Source organism: Lycium barbarum, chromosome 4, assembly GCF_019175385.1.
Source record: "Lycium barbarum isolate Lr01 chromosome 4, ASM1917538v2, whole genome shotgun sequence".
NCBI lineage: Eukaryota > Viridiplantae > Streptophyta > Magnoliopsida > Solanales > Solanaceae > Lycium > Lycium barbarum.
The window spans coordinates 127,766,152-127,784,453 of NC_083340.1; the positions used below are offsets into that span (position 1 = coordinate 127,766,152).

The following is an 18,302-nucleotide window of genomic DNA, read 5'->3' on the forward strand; positions in this document are numbered from 1 at the left end:
AATGATATAATGAAGACGGCCTTCAGAATTAGATATGGTCATTTCGGATTGACTAATGCACCAACGGTGTTTATGGATTTGATGAATAGTGTATTCAGGCCGTTCTTGGACTCTTTGTGATCATGTTTATCGATGATATCCTGTTATATTCTCGATCAGAGGCAGAATATGCAGATCATTTACGTGCTGTCCTTAGAGTTCTTCAGGTCTAGAAATTATATGCGAAGTTCTCTAAATGTGAGTTCTGGTTGAAATCTGTGACTTTTCTGGGGAATATTATTTCAGCTGATGGTATTCGGGTGGATACCCAAAAGATTGAAGCAGTGAAGACTTGGCCAAGACCTACAACGCCTACTGAAGTTCATAGTTTTCTGGGTTCGGCAGGTTATTACAGAAGATTTATAGAAGGTTTTTCTTCCTTTGCACCAATAACGAAGCTGACTCAGAAAGCAGCTAAATTTCAATGGAAGGATGCTTGTGAGCGCAGTTTTCAAGAGTTGAAGAGCAGATTGACTCTGGCCCCGATTTTGACACTTCTAGAAGGATCGGAGGGCTATGTTGTCTATTGTGATACCTCAGGCATTGGACTATATTGTGTGTTGATACAACATGGTAAGGTGATTCCTTATGCTTCAAGGCAGTTGCGTAAACATGAGAAAAACTATCCGACCCATGATCTAGAGTTGGCTGCGGTGATTCATGCATTGAAAATGTGGAGGCATTATTTGTATGACATTCATGTTGATATCTATATAGATCACCAGAGTCTCGAGTATATTTTCAAGCAGAAGGAGTTAAATTTGCGGCAAAGGCGGTGGTTGGAGCTATTGAAAAATTATGATGTCAGTATTTTATATTATCCTGGAAAGGTAAATGTAGGAGTTGATGCTCTTAGCCACAAATCCATGGGCAGTTTATGTGATGTTCAGCCAGAGAAGAGGGAGTTAGCTCGTGAGATTCAACAGCTAGCCAACCTAGGAGTTCGCTTGATGGACTCAGGCAATACGAGTCACTGTCCAGAATTCAGCTGTCTCGTCCTTGGTAGTTGAGGTGAAAGAGCACCAGCATGAAGATCCCATGTTAATTCACTATAGAGATACATTTCCTCAGAAGAAAAAGTCACCATTTGGAATTTTGGCAGATTAAGTTCTTAGATATTGAGACAGATTATGTGTTCCTGATGTTGCAGGGCTACGTCGCCAGATTTTGGGGGAAGCCCATTGTTCCCGTTATTCTGTTTATCCAGGAGCAACGAAGATGTATCGTGACATTAAGTCAATTTATTGGTGGGATGGAATGAAGAAAGACATAGCGAGGTTCGTAACTCGATGTCCTAATTGCCAACAGGTAAAGATCGAGCATCAGAAGCTTAGAGGATTGCTACAAGCTATGGAAATTCCAACTTGGAAATGGGAAGTAATTAATATGGATTTCATTACAGGCTTACCTCGTTCTCAGCATAAGTATGATTCTATATGGATAATTGTGGATAGACTCACAAAGTCAGCTCAGTTTATGTATGTTAGAATTACGTACTCAGCTGAAGATTATGCAAAGCTCTATATTAAAAAAATAGTATGACTCCATGGTATACCGCTAGCCATCATCTCCGACAGAGGAGCACAGTTTACAGCTAATTTCTGGAAGTCTTTTCAAGATAGTTTGGGGACCCAGGTGAGTCTTAGCACAATATTTCACCCCCAAACTGATGGACAAGCTGAGCGCATTAGTCAGACCCTCGATGATATATTAAGAACATGTGTGCTAGACTTCGGAGGCAGCTGGGATGATTATTTGCCACTTATTGAGTTCGCCTACAATAATAATTATCACTCCAGTATTCAGATAGCTCTGTATAAAGCTTTATATGGGCAAAAGTGTAGATTACCAATTGGATAGTTCGACGTGGGAGAGACTATATTAGTTGGGCCAGATTTCATTCAACAAGCAGTGGAGAAAGTTAAGCTTATTCAGGACCGATTATTGATAGCCCAAAGCCGACAAAAGTCCTATGCGGACAATCGCCAACGAGATTTGGAATTCAAAGTTAATGACTGGGTATTCTTGAAGGTGTCACCGATGAAAGGTATTATGTTATTTAGTAGAGAGGGTAAACTCAGCCCTCAATACTGTCACGACCCATCCGCTGAGTCGTGATGAGTGCCTGAACACTATTGACCAAGCACCCTAACTCTCGTACCTGCATCTTACTGGATAAGTGGGTGGCCTATAAGACTCATAGCTGAACCATGCTGACTCATATCAGAACAACTTTAAGGACTATCAATCATCTGTACATATGAGCATATATATGTCTATATATATATATATATATATATATATATATATATATATATATATATATATATATATACATACATACATAAAATAACAGTGCAAGCCGACACAGCTGCTACATAATGTACATCAAAAGAGTGGAAGCCGACAAGGCTACATCAAGTCTAACTGTACTCAACTGTCTACAGACCTCTACTGGAGCATCAGCTGTAAAAGGGACGGGACAGGGCCTCGCCGTACCCGTATACATATACATCAAACATAGCATACCAAAACAGACAGCATCTCCGGAACGAGTGGAACACACTGCCGACAGCTGAGAAGAGGCTCTACTGAGCTGGATCGCCTTTCTGTCTATCTGTACCTACAGGCATGAACGCAGCCTCCTGAACAATAGGGGAGTCAGTACGGATAATGGACCGAGTATGTAAGGCATAAGAGTAACATACATATAGGGTTCATGAAGGAAATCTGAAACTCATAAGCTAAACTGACTGACTGAATGCATCTGTAAGTCTGATTATCTGAACATGTCTGTATAACTTTGCTTACTGAAATTGCCTCTGAGGGCGTATGATATGCATAGGTCATAGTGCCGAGGAACATACGGCCCGATCCATATCCCATATAATATTGTCGAGAAACGTACGACCCGATCCATATATCATAGCAGCCCCTTCGGGAATCAAAATCATCATCACTGTGCACCAGCTGATCAGGTGGTAATGCGTATATAACGCCTCGCCCTTTCCCCATACCCCACATACATATAATATACGCGTATATAATGCCTTCTGATCATGGGTCAATGTGCATATATGTAAATGAATGCAATGCATAAATGTGAACTAACATAATCATGATACAAGACTCAGGACCCATGAACAGAAGGGACAATCATAAAAGGGGTACAGGAACATTAAAGACTGAAGTACTCTTAGTGCTTCTAAGAGCAGAGTAATATGGAAGCTCGTTTAGTTGTTGTTCGCTCATATTTTAGGATCATGCCAAAAAGAAAGAAAGGGAAAGCCTTAGTATACCTTTTTGGTCGCCTTAACTTTAATTACTCAACGCTTGGGCTCCTAGGCTCGTAAATCTATATTCAAGAAAATTTATACTATTGTTAGACTCATCTTCATAGGCCTGTCTTAAGCCCTCAAACTAACTCTTTCTAGAATCTGCCGAAATTCTGGCAGCATCTCTCCTGTTTATATCCCTAGCCCGAAATCGCAATTACCAACAACCAACAGCAATAACAATAATACTAACATCAACAGCATCGTCACTAACATCAACATACTCCAGAAGACATCTCATATGATGTTTATCCGATTTCTTAACCGATAAATTAATTATACACTCATTTAATCGCTCTACCTTTGTGAATAAACCTAAGGCAACATTAATAAGGAGAGATTCATACCTTAGTCTTATTAAAATAGCAATGTCTCTAATGTTCACCTTGAATCCATGCCAAACTCCACTGCAAAACGATGCTACGGGCATAACTATGCACCACCAGAGCCTTGACTAACTAAAATCACTCAAATCTCTCAATATTTTATGACCAAAATGACCCTATACGTTTCTGAGCTCTAAAATCTGATTTTTGGTAAAAAAAAAAAAGGGGGGGGGGGGGGGGGGGGGGGGGGGTTGACCCTTTTATAGTTGGACAAAGTCAGTTCGGGCACTGTAGGAGTTACTGTAGCAGCGCGACTACTGTAATATGTCGGTTACTGTAGCACGCGTTTCTGCTCTGTCAGCCTAACTTGTAACGTCCATAATTCTCTACTCTGATATCGTATCGACGAGCGATTTGTTAAGTTTGAAACTAGACTCGACGAGCTTCATTTTAGGCTTTTGAAACACCTTAAAAATCCTAATATACCTAGAGATATACCCCTTCAAAGTTGACTCAAATTTCTGTTAAGTTTTTTTAAAATTTTCGACAAACTTATTTTTCTTCGATTTGCTTGACCTCGAAACCTTTAAACGGTTGCTTAACACTTGTTAAGAGTATTTATTAACCTTATAAGGGTTCTATGACCTCTCCGAGCTTACGTTAGTTTGCTCACAACGCACATGACGCGAAAATTTTCGAGGTGTAACATCCTCCCCCCTTAGAAACATTCGTCCTCGAATGTTAAACGCTTAGGAATTCTACGAAAATTTTGCCAGAGTTTCCTCTGTAAATATATCAATCCAACCTGTACATAAAAACCCAAAATAATGCCATACAGGGGGCCACGTACTAATATATCCGACAATATGGCCTCACAACGACCAATTATACTAGCTATAAGTAAATCGAATACCTGGGGGTTATGATGTCTCAACCTGAGCCTCCTGGGACAACGAGAACAGGTGTTGGTACTTGGTCTTTATCTCCTCTTCCGCTTCCCAAGTCATTTCCTCGATATTCTTATCTCTTCGGAGTACTTTAATAGAAGCACATCCTTAGTTTATAACCGACGAACCTGCCTATCTAATATAGCCACGGGGATTTCCTCGTAAGATAGCTACTCAGTCACCTGGATATCATCTACTGGCACAACTCTTGAGGGATCTCCTATGCACTTACGGAGCATAGACACATGGAATACTGGATGTACGGACTCCAATTTGGAAGGTAATTCTAACTCATATGCTACTTTACCCACCGTACGAATAATCTTATATGGTCCGATGTACCGAGGGCTTAGCTTACCTTTCTTGCCAAATCTCACCACCCCTTTCATAGGCGAGACCTTCAAGAAAACCCAATCTCCTACCTCAAACTCTAGCTTGCGACGCCGGTTATCTGCATAGGATTTCTATCGACTCTGCGCCGCTAATAATCTTTCTTGGATGACTTTCACTTTGTCAACTGCTTGCTGTATCAAATTTGGGCCGGCTAACTGATTCTCTCCAATATCAAACCACCTTATAGGTGATCTATATCTCCGCCCGTATAAAGCCTCATAAGGAGCCACCTGGATACTAGAATGGTAACTGTTATTATATGCAAACTCGATACGGGGTAAATGATCATCCCAGCTACCTCGAAAGTCAATTACACAAGCTCTCAGTATGTCCTCAAGTGTCTGTATAGTACGCTCCACTTGCTTATCTGTCTGCGGATGAAATACAGTACTAAGACTCACCTGAGTCCCTAATCCTTCCTGGAAAGATCTCCATAAGTTAGCTGTGAACTGCGTTCCTATATATGAAATGATGGATGTAGGAACACCATGAAGTCATACAATCTTCTTAAGATAGAGCTTTACATAGTGTTCAGCTGAATAGGTAGTTTTAACAAGTAGGAAGTAAGCTGACTTTGTAAGCCTATCAATTATGACCCATGTTGCATCATACTTTCGCCGAGTACGGGGTGATCCTGTAATAAAATCCATATTAATTACTTCCCATTTTCATGTTGAAATCTCCATAGCCTGCAGTAAACCTTCGGGTTCATGTGCTCTATCTTGACTTGTTGACAATTTGGAAACTGAGCGACAAATTCTGCTATATCTCTTTTCATACCATCCCACCAATAAACTTTCTTGAGATCATGGTGTATTTTTGTTGTGCTCGGGTGAATAGAATAGCGGAAATAATGAGCTTCCCCCATAACCTGCTGACGAAGACCCACAACATTAGGAACACATAACCTATCTTGATACCTAAGTACTCTATCACTTGTGATGACGAAGGGTGTTTCTTTCTGAGGGGCTGTATCCCGATAATGAACTAAGAAAGGATCTTCATATTGATGCTCCTTTATCTCAGCCACCAAAGATGACATCACTGTATCTTGAACTATAACTCCTGTATCGCCTGAGTCTAACAGCCGAACTCCAAGGCTAGCCAACTAACTAACTTTGCAGACTATCTCCCTCTTCTCTGACTGCACATAAGATAGGCTACCCATGGATTTACGATTAAGAGCATCTGCAACTACGTTGGCCTTTCCAGGATGGTACAGAATATCAACGTCATAGTCTTTCAGCAACTTTAGCCATCGCCTTTGTCATAAATTCAGGTCCTTCTGCTTAAAGATATGCTAGAGGCTCTTGTGATCAGTGTAAATATCAACATGAACACCGTATAACTAGTGCCTTCACATTTTCAAGGCGTGGATCACTGCAGCTAACTCAAGATCGTGAGTTGGATAATTCTGCTCATGCTTCTTCAGCTGCCTAGAAGCATAAGCAATAACCTTGCCATGCTACATTAATACACAGCCTAGCCCAACACCCGAGGCATTACAATAAATCACATAGTCGTCTGTTCCTTCTAGAAGAGTCAAGACCGGTGCTGAGGTTAGCTTATCCTTCAATGTCTAAAAACTCCGCTCACATGTGTCCGTCCACTGAACCTTAGCTGATTTCTGAGTCAGTTTGGTCAATGGATCTGACAGAGAAGAAAATCCCTCTACGACCTCCTATAATAACCTGCCAGACCCAATAAACTACGTACTTCCGTTGGTGTCGTAGGCCTTGGCCAATTCTTCACGGCTTCAATCTTTTGGGTATTGATGTGCCGTGAATTTCGGCACATTTTATGCCTTTGTAACTAGAAGTGTTGCTTGTTTTTACATCGTTTCTTATGTTATTTTTGTGTTTTATAGGGTTGGTCGAATAAGGATCGGAAATGATAAGAAATGCTGAAAAACGGACAACTTGGAGCTAAATGATGGTCCGTAACTTATGTTACGGACCGTAACGTGATCTGTACCAGAGAGGATACGTGCCGCTATGAAGGACGGTCCGTAACCCATGTTACGAACGATAACCCTCACCGTAACGTCTCTCAAATTTCCAGAAAGTTGCCAAGTAGTGTCACAGGTTACGCCCCAGAAGGATGGTCCGTAACTCAGATTACGGGGCGTAACGTCATGGCGTAACGCATTGGCCACTGAAGATTGAGGCCATGATCCGCCGGGAGATACGGACCGTAACCTGTGTTACAGTCCGTCACATGGTGGCCGTGACAGCATGCTGACAAAGGGACGGAACGAAGGATGGACCGTGACACAGGTTACAGTCCGTAACGATGCCGCGTAAGGGTGTTTTTGTCCAGAAACTTGGCGCGATTTTTGTCCCTATAAATACTTAAAGTATGGTTTTAATTTCATTATTCAGATTTCTCTTGGGAGAATTAACTCTAGGTCTTTAATATTAGAAGTGGTTGGAGCATTTAAAGCAACAACTTCACTTTCATTCCATATTGTATTCGCATCGTAAGTATATTATGTTAACTTTTAAGCTTTCTATGTTAGCCAAAATTATGAGTAGCTAATTTTAACGCTAAGGTTGTGGGTCTCATGATGGATATTATGTGAATGAGTTTCTACTATTGATATATGCATAATGGTTGTTATTATTTATTCTATCTTAGCGCGTTAGCGTTGGGTAATGATTGCAAGCATTAGCGAAGCCATTATATTAACTTTTCTTGGGAAAGAGAGTCAATATTGGTAAGATTGAATAACAATGACTCGAGGCGTTAACCCTCGTTTAATAGACTAACTTAGGAATAAGAACAAGTCTAAATTGACATTATTGGTCGCTCTTTGATTGCGACTCTTTTATATTCGGAAGAATCATAAAGAGGAAATACTGCTTAACTGTTGGGAAACATTAGGAAGTCCTTACGAGATCAAGTGCATATTCATAGAACAACCATTAGAAATATATCACATTGAAACCTGAAGCATAATATCTAATCAAGTTGGAAACACAACCTTAGTCTCTATCTCGCATTAAGTACATTTCAAGTCAAAGTATTTAATTACATTATTCAACAAATATTTCAAACTATCAGGAATACGATTAAAGCCTTTAAAGACTAGTATCGCATACGATTAGTAACCTTTTCTCTCCATATTCCCTGTGGGATTCGACCTAAACCTTGTTTGGGTTACTATATTTGACAACATCCGCTTTACTCCATTAATATGTGTAATTTGAGCGTATCAAATTTTGGCGTCGTTGCCGGGGAATATGGTTTAGAAATTACTGATTGTTGTATACTCTTCTTTAAAAATTTTTCTATTCCATCACACCTTGTTTGCTATTGTAGTGAACCAGGTGAGAACATGGCAGGAAGACCCAATCGTAATCAAGGAAACCAAGGGGGACTCCAAGTGAACCCTCCTGCACCAAAAGATGAGGAGGATGAGAATGTATTTGCGGAATTCATCAATGAAGTTGATTATGCTTCTGCTGTAGTTCCTCCTAGAACGGGAAATGCTAATTTCAAAATTGATAGTTCTATCTATCAGCTATTGAAACTTGAAGGCTATTTATGCAATTCTTCGGAGGATTGTCCACTCTGGCATTTGAAGAACTTCCTGCATGTATGTGCTCAACAATCCCAAGGTGTTGTTCGTGTTGATGCACTGCGGTTACGGGTCTTTAAATATTCCTTGACTGGCCAAGCAAGGGAATGGTATGAAAAGCTCCCCAGCAATAATATTCATACTTGGAACGAGTTAGCGAATATATTTTTGAAAAAGTGGTTCCCACCAAGCAAAAAGGCTGAGCTTCGGGACAAGATCTTTGAGTTCAAACAACTTCCGGGGGAACAATTATATGCAGCATGGGAGCGTTTCAAATACTATTTAGCTCAATCTCCGACTCATGGGTTTCCGGATGCTATCCTCACCGAGAAGTTCTACAAGGGGTTAGATACCATGAATCAAATTGTTGTCAACACTGCAGCAGGGGGATGCTTCATGGACAAATCATTTGTCAACATCACCAGGTTGCTCGATAAGCTTACTACCCACAATCAAGCTTGGCACTCGAGTGATAGTGAAGTCCTGTCATATGGTAGTCCCTCTGCTGCCGCGGTGGCCAAAGAAAATCATGAGCAAGATCATGTTTTTGCTCAATTGCAAACCACCGTGAATTTATCATCGAAGAGGCTTACGGAGAAAGAAGCCAAAGGTGTTAATGTTGTCGAGGAGATGCCACCTCATGCTCCCGGAATGTACCAAGTCTCTAAAGAAGCTTATCTAGAGGGGCAGCCACAATATGAAGATGCTAATTATGTCAACAACTCACAAGGGGGTTATCAATGACAAAATTATCAAGGTCCGGGTAATCACCCATGGCAAAAGCCTCAACAACAATTTCAAGGGAACAATTATAGCAGAAATGATCAGGGCAATCCAAATCAAGGGAATTACAACCACAATAATTATGGCAACAAGAGCTTGAACCCCTACATTCCACCTAGGGGGCAAGCATCCAATTCCCAACAGTGGAGAGATAATTCAGCTAGCAACTCTGTTGGCAACACGTCTAATAATTCTACGGAACTGAAAAGTATGATGCAGAAAATGCTAATGAATCAGGACAGAACAGAGAGCACAATCAAGGGAATGTCTCAGGTTCAACTATCTCATTCAGCTTCCATTCAGAAGCTTGAATCGCAATTCAGAGACCTTTCCCGAGAAGTGCATACTCCTCAACGTGGACAACTACCAAGTGATATAGTTCCAAATCGAAAAGGTAGTGGAGTAAAATCTGTGGAGCATGTAGCTGCTATTAGCACCAGAATTGGAAAAATACTTCAAGGTGCTAATAAAAAGGTGATTGATCTTGAGCCAATTGTTGAAGAGGAAACACCGCCTGATGTATCTGATGATGTTGTAGAGGAAGAAGCAGAGGAGGAAGTCCTTATTATAGCTGAAGAGGAGCAGAACCTTGATAATCTCAAGACACAAAGAGAAAAAAAGGAAAAGGGGAAGGCAAAACTTTCTGGCGCTCTCCGCCCATTGAGCCAATTGTTCAAATCTTCACCGCCTTGAGAAAAACAGAAGATGACAAGTGCTTGCGATTTTATGATCAACTCAAGCAGTTGACGATGAACATTCCTTTCATGGATGATGTCCAAGAAATGCCTGGCTTTGCTAAGTATTTGAAGGATCTCTTAACAAAGAAGAGGAAGCCATTGAAACACGACACTAGTGGGTATCACTCATCGCGTTAGTGCTATTCTTTCCAAGACCACAGTGCAAAAAAGGGAAGATCCTGGAGCATTCACAATTCCATGTACCATAGGGCAGCAGGATTTTGCCAGGGCTTTGTGTGATAACGGGGCTAGCATAAATCTTATGCCCCTGGAAATTTTTAAGAGATCGGGATTAGCGATGCCAAGACCAACTACCATGAGGTTGCAGATGGCTGACAGATCGATAAAAAGGCCAGTGGGGGTAGTTGATGATGTGCTTGTTCAAATCGGGGAATTCCTACTGCCGGCAGATTTCGTGATTCTTTACTGTGCTATTGATCAAGAAATTCCTATTATTCTGGGAAGACCTTTCCTTGCGACAGGGAGGGCTCTTATGGATTCCGAGAAGCACGAGATCAAGTTCCGGGTGAACGATGAGGAGGTGACTTTTCACGCAAGAAAAGGCATGAAATTACCTAGTCCTTATCAAAGTATTTCAGTCATCAATTCTGTTGATGAGGTGGATGAAGCGGTAGAATTCAAAATGGAGGAAGAATGCTTGAGTGAAGTATTATCGGCCATCTTGGTGAATTTTGATGCCGAACAAATGGAGGGATATATTGAGACAGTGAATTCACTCACCGGTCTGGGGTCTTACTCTTATGAGCCCAAGAAAACCGTCTCTTGATTTAGAGAAACGAACAACTCCTCCAGCAAAACCATCAATTATTGAGCCACCGAAGTTGAAACTCAAGCAACTTCCATCCCATCTTAAATATGTGTTTATTGGAGAAAATGCTACCCTCCCAGTTATTGTGTCAGCACTTCTGAATGAGGGACAAATTCAAAGACTCATCCCAGTCTTGAGGAAGCATTTAAGAGCTTTAGGTTGGACTATTGCAGACATACGGGGGATTCCCTCCGGAATTTGTGAGCACCGAATACAGTTGGAGGAGGAAAGTTCGCCAAGGGTTGAGCATCAGAGAAGATTAAATCCACCGATGCAAGAGGTGGTGAAGAAGGAGATTATTAAGTGGCTAGATGCGGGGGTGGTTTACCCTATTTCCAACAGTCCATGGGTAAGCCCGGTCCAGTGTGTGCCGAAGAAAGGGGGCATCACTGTTGTCCCTAACTCTTGAAATGAGTTGATTCCAACGAGAACTGTCACCGGTTGGAGAGTGTGTATGGACTACCGGAAGCTGAATACCGCATCTTGCAAGGATCAATTCCCTATGCCTTTTATTGATCAAATGCTTGATCGGCTAGCTGGAAGGTCTTATTATTGTTTCTTGGATGGGTACTCAGGGTACAACCAAATCAACATCGCATTGGAAGACCAATAAAAGACTACTTTCACTTGTCCCTATGGGACATTCGCTTTCAGTCGGATGCCATTTGGTCTTTGCAATTCCCCAGCTACCTTCCAATGATGCATGATGTCCATATTCTCTGACATGGTTGAAAACTTTCTTGAAGTCTTCATGGATGACTTCTCTGTGGTGGGAGATTCATTCGATGAATGTTTTGACCATCTTGATCGGGTGCTACAAAGGTGTGAGGAGACAAACCTCGTGCTCAACTGGGAGAAGTGTCATTTTATGGTAAAGGAGGGCATTGTCCTTGGCCATAAGATTTCAGAAAGAGGGATTGAGGTTGATCAAGCCAAAATCGATGTGATTTCACAACTCCCTCCACCCATTTCAGTAAAAGGAGTTCGGAGTTTCTTGGGACACGCCGGATTCTATAGAAGGTTTATCAAAGACTTCTCCAAAATTGCAAACCCAATGTGCAAACTCTTGGAAAAAGAGTCCAAATTCAATTTTGATGAGAAGTGCATCAAGGCTTTCGATGAGTTGAAGCTGAAGTTAACCTCCGCACCTATTGTTGTGTCCCCGGATTGGTCACTGCCCTTTGAATTAATGTGTGACGCCACTGGTCTTGCAATTGGCGGTGTGCTTGGTCAGCGGTTAAACAAAATCCTGCACCCAATCTATTATGCCAGCAAAACATTAAATGGAGCTTAACTGAACTATATAGTAACAGAGCAGGAACTACTTGCTATTGTTTATGCCTTTGAAAAGTTCCGGGCTTATTTGTTGGGCTGCCAAGGTAGTGGTTCACACTGACCATGCTGCCTTACGCTATGTGATGGCTAAGAAGGATGCTAAGCCTCGGTTGATAAGATGGGTCTTGTTGCTGCAGGAATTTGACTTTGAATTCAAAGACCGAAAAGGGTCAGAAAATCAAGTAGCTGACCATCTCTCCAGACTGGAAGCACCGGGGAGACCGATTGATGTGCTGGATATTGATGACACTTTTCCGGATGAAAGAGTCTTGGTCATCTCCAATGATGTGGCACCATGGTATGCCGATATTGCCAATTATTTGGTAGCTGGCATCCTTCCCGAAGAGTTGAAGGCATACCAAAAGAAGAAATTCTTGAGAGATTGCCGACAGTATTATTGGGATGAGCCTTACTTATTCAGGACTTGTGCTGACAATATGATCCGAAGATGTGTGGCGGAATCTGAGGTGATGGATATTTTGAAGGCGTGCCATGATTCTCCGGTTGGTGGGCATCACAGTGGAAATAGAACCGCAGCCAAGGTGCTAGAGTGTGGCTACTACTGGCCAGCCATTTATCGTGATGCAAATATGTTGGCACGCTCTTGTGATAAATGCCAACGCCAGGGCACAATAGGTCGGAGTCATGAAACTCCGATGAATTTTGTTCTTGAGGTGGAGCTCTTTAATGTATGGGGGATTGATTTTATGGGGCCCTTCGTGAGCTCCTACGGCCTGAAATACATTCTTATCGCGGTGGATTATGTCTCCAAATGGGTGGAGGCGGTGGCCTTGCCTAACAACGATAGTAGGAGAGTCAATGCCTTTCTAAAAAAGAACATCTTTACTAGATTTGGCACTCCTAGAGCTATTATCAGTGATTGCGGCTCTCATTTCTGCAACAAACCATTTGCTGATCTTCTTGAAAAATATGGCGTGCATCACAGGGTTGCAACTCCATATCATCCTCAGACGAGTGGTCAGGTTGAGGTCTCAAACAGAGAGATAAAAAGCATCTTGGCGAAGACGGTCAATGTGAATCGCACTGACTGGTCCAAAAAGTCGGATGATGCTCTATGGGCATATCGCACGGCGTTCAAAACGCCTATTGGGACTTCACCGTATAAGTTGGTATTTGGGAAGGCATGTCATTTGCCTATTGAGCTTGAGCATAAAGCCCTTTGAGCATTGAAAAAGCTGAATATGGATTGGCATGAAGCAACAAAGCTGCGGTTGTTTCAAATCAACGAGATGGATGAATTTAGGCACAATGCCTATGAAAGTGCAACACTGTACAAGGAAAAGATGAAATACTATCATGACTCGAAGATCCTAAAAAGGAATTTTCAGCCAAAGGACTTGGTCTTGTTGTACAATTCACGCCTAAAGTTCTTTCCAGGAAAGTTAAAGTCTCGGTGGTCTGGTCATTTTGAAATTGTAAATGTTTCCCCAAATGGAAGCGTCATTGAGGTGAAATCCGAGGATGGCACTCGGACTTTTAAGGTGAATGCACAAAGAGTGAAGCATTACCATTGGTATATTGATGATGGTAAGGTCGTTGATAGGTATCGTTTGAAATACGATTCCTGAACTCGAAAATGAGGTATCACGTCGAGCTGTGACGTTAAACCAAGCATTGTGTGGGAGGCAACCCACATTTACCGCTTTGTAAGTAGTTTAAATTTTGTATTTCCTTTGTGTTCTTTTGTGTTTTTGATGTGCTAATATGGTAGGATTTTGAGAACTGAAGAGGCCAAATAACTGCTGAGTTTTCCCAGACGAGACGCTCCACGTTACGGCCCATAACTCATGTTACGGTTCGTATCATGTAGCGTAACAGGCTAAAATAAAATCAAAAATCACTGAAGGATGGAGGAAGAGTGTTACGGTATGAGTTAAGGACCGTAACACATGATCGTAACTTTGACAAAAACCTGGGCATTCACTGGAAATTTTGCACCCGTTACGCTAGGTAATACGGACCGTAACACGAGTTACGGTCCGTCGGCTGTAGTGCCAGGTTATTAATGAATAAGGAAAACGGGGTCGTTTGGTTGACCGTAACACGTGATACGTCTCGTATCTCATGTTACGGTCCGTAACAGGGAACGTAACCATCGGGCATGTTTAAATACATGACCCGACGGTTAATTTTTTTTAAAAAGAACCGGTGCCTTCAAACCTTTTAGCTCCCTCTCCCTCATAACTCCCCTCTTCTTTTCTTTATCTCCCCCTCTCTTCATCTCCCACTCTCCCTCATCTTTCTTACACCATAGTTGTTGTGTTATTGTTCAAAATCCCTTCTTTTCATTTCGAGTTTCATCAAATCATCGCCAACGATCAGGTATCACCATGTCTTGACTCTCTTTCTTCTTTTATCGATACGATTGCTATGATCTTCATGAGTAAATTCGTATGATATGCGTTGAAATTAGTGTGTTGATTGTGTTGAATGAGTTTAAATTCCCATTGATTAATTGTGCGGGATTTGACAATGGTTGGGGGTTGGGATTGGTATGTTTGCTGTTTGAGAGACTCGTGGGCACAAGCACATTGTTTCCCACTGAGTCGGAGGGCATCCCGATTGAAAGTTTCATTCGTGAAATTAATAAATTGGTTTGCCCACCAACTGTTCCATAAAAGGTTCCAAAGAAAACTTCGGTAAAATCGGGTGAAGTCTGAGTAACCCGAGGTATGTGAGGGGATAAAATGTTGTTTTACACTATACCCAATGAGCATAAAGTCGAGAATCTTGGCCTCGTGCTTAAACGAGAAAATTTGGCCAAGCAATTTGTCTGTTAACTGATTGCCCGTCGTTCCGTGTTACGGGCCGTAACGTGTGTTATGGATCGTAACATCCTTCGTAACAATGATGATTTCCATGAAAACTTTCTGGAAATTTGCCTGATGTTACGGTGAGGTGTTACGGACCGTAAACCATGTGACAGACCGTAACACCGCATCGTAACATCGAGGATTTTCATGAAAACTTTCTGGAAATTTGAGTGATATTACGGTGAGGTGTTACGGACCGTAACACGAGTGACGGCCCGTAACATCGTACCGTAACAACTATGATTTCCAGAAAACTTTCTGGAAATTTTGGTTACGTTACGGTGCAATGTTACGGACCGTAACGTGTATAACGGTCTGTCGAAGGTGTTACGTTCCTGTGTTATAAATGAACAAATTGAGTTACGGTTGGACGATACGGCCCATAACACCATCGACGGTCCGTCGACTGTGTTACGGTGCCTGAGCTAATTGAAGTCATAACTTGAACCAATAAATTGTACAATTGAAAAGCTTCTCGTGTATCATATCTAACTTTACCTTCCACAGGTATGGGTAACCCACGGTAAGCAAAGAAGGTTTCACCCAAGGTTGCGGGAAAAGGAAAAGGTCGTGGTGCAAGCAAAGTAACCTCACGGCTGCGCGACGACGATCTAATCAAAGACACCAGGGCTACAAAGCCGCCAGTCGCACCCAACAGGCCAGCCCCACCATCCGAAAGTTCCTCCTCGTCTGATGAGGAGAGTTCGTCTAGTTTGACGAGCCAGAGTGAACCCAGGCAGGCTGTCACACCACCACACCGACCTCAACCACCCATTAGACAGCCTACTATGGAGGAGCGCGAAAAATAGCGCGAGCAGGAAAGGAGAGAAACTGATATTCGGATGAGGGCTATGTATGAGCAGGACCTCCGATTTTCTGCGGAGGGATCTGAAGACTTGTACAACAAAGGGTGTAAGCTGGAAAAGAATGAGGGGCAGGACCCAAAGCGGAGTATTTTCGAGGAGAGGAACGTCAGTTTCGATGGTCTCGATGGTTATCCAAGCATTCGTGACACTATCTGCTTCCATAAGTTAGAGTTTTTAAAAAACTCTTTGGGGTTCTACATCCCGGCTCTTGTTCGGGAATTCTACGCTTCTTATGGGGCTGCTGTATTCAAAGCACTGAAAAAAGGGCAGCGCGCAACTCAAGTGCCGGCCATGACCGAGGTAGTAGTGCGGAAAAAGAAGATCGATGTCTCTCCAACGACCATCAATAGAATACTATTCAGGGAGGATTATATAGAGCCTACAGCAGCGGAAGAAGGGGAGTTTGCCTACAAAATTGAACAGAAAGATACAATCTCCGTCAGAAAATGGGTGGCCTCAGTGATTGCACGGACGGCAGATCCCGAATGGGCAATAGTGCCAAAGTTGACAGCCACTATGCGAATTTGGAAAAACACCCTCACCCAGAGGCAAAGTTTTGGTGGCAGATTGTTCTGTTCCGCATCCATCCTACCGAGGCAGATAATTATTTGACTCCGGATAGAGCCGTTCTTGTGGCTTCCCTTATGTCGAGGTATAAGATCAACTTTGGCAGATTGGTAGCAGCAGATCTCCGAGAGAGAGCCACCTAACCAGCCACTTCCCTCATTCATCCGTGTTTGCTTACTCTCTTGTGCTTGTGTGAGGGACCAGAACCCCTCCCCTTGATCGATCACAGTGTGATCACCAGGAGTATCTACGACATCACAAAGGGGAGAGATGATATGCTGAGCCAAGGTTCAATGCCATCTGCCTCATCCTCTGAGGTGACAGAAGGGCCAATGGGATCAGATGTTTTACCCTTGGCTATCATGAGTGCTGAGGAAACTGCCGCAGGTCAGCCCACAGATTCTGAGGCTCCACCTGCTGATTATGCTACACAGCCCATGCCCGCTCCAGCCGCACCTACTTCGGGGGGTCCTACTTCTTCCACTGGAGCGAACCCAGCACCGACTCAGCCCATACCATGAGTCCCACCCGAACTGGCGAGAAAAATAATTTTCAACCGGGAAAATTTTGGGGCACTGGTCCTGCAAGCGGATCGCATAGATAGGCAGGTCAAGCAGCTCATGACTGAGCTAAAGTTGTACACAAAAAGGGCTATTGATGCAGCTCTGCGGCCGATAAAAGAACAAATGGCTGATGACCACCTACAGATCCACTCCCGAATAGATGGTATTGAGAACAGAATGACGGAGCTAACTAGGACACACCCCGCTGTGGAATTGGGCACTATTCGGAGTGAGTTGCGGAACCTCAAGGATGATGTGCAGAAATTGAAGGCATAGGAAGTGGGTGTTGTGACGGATCAAATTCTGAAAGTACACACAGAATTGGTACAGAGCTTGTACTAGCCAGTTCAGAGTTTGCTTGGGGATGATGACATCGAGGACACGGTTGAGGAGGAGCACGACGAGGAGTTGGAAGAGGATACCCACTCTTTGGGTAAAGGGAAGCGCAGGAGAACCTCGCCAGATGATGAAAACCTCGAGCCCATTCTCCAAAGTCTTGATCCATTTGCTGCTTTGCGCCCACAGAATGCGGAGGAGGAGCGGCGTACTTTGAAGAAGATCCGCCATGACTCCCGGCTGAGTTCTGACACCACTGGATCGACTTCTAGCTCAGCCTATCCTATTGAGCCGGCTCACCATACTTCTCCACCACCCACTACGACTGGGACTTCTAGTGTTGGCCAGCCTGACACCACCATTACTCCACCTCATGATGCTGCTGCAGATCCGAGCGCCTAGTGCGCTCCAGGGAGGCCCTCCGTTCTTTTGATGCATTATATAGATGCCTTGAGGGCAATGCATATTTCTAAGTTGGGGGTGTAGGTAATTGCTGTTTTTATTTGTATTGTTGGTATTGCTTTGGTATATTGGATATTATTTGTTATGGTTTTTGTTTTTGTGGGTATTTTATCCCAAATTGTGATAGTAAGTATGTGTTTAGGACAATTGTTTTTGTTTTTGTTTTTTTTTGTTGGTATTGTTTTTATTATTAAGAATGTTATTTTTATGTTGAACCTGGCATGTTTAGGATGTTTAGATAGGATTAATTTAATAATGACTTAAGTGGTGGCGGTCCGTGTTTCTAGCATATATAAAAGTGTTTTTTACAGGTCAATGATATCCCTCCGAAAAATAATTTGTGATACACATCAAGAATGAGTTGTTGATA

General features: G+C 42.6%; 1 non-coding gene across 1 annotated transcript; it reads right to left on the minus strand.

Annotated features, from left to right (window-relative positions):
- Nucleotides 1-8,822: 8,822 nt before the first annotated feature.
- On the minus strand, nt 8,823-8,928 carry LOC132638923 (small nucleolar RNA R71). The gene has a single exon (XR_009581980.1). It is a non-coding gene; the product is annotated as a small nucleolar RNA R71 (small nucleolar RNA).
- Between the last annotated feature and the right edge of the window lie 9,374 nt (nt 8,929-18,302).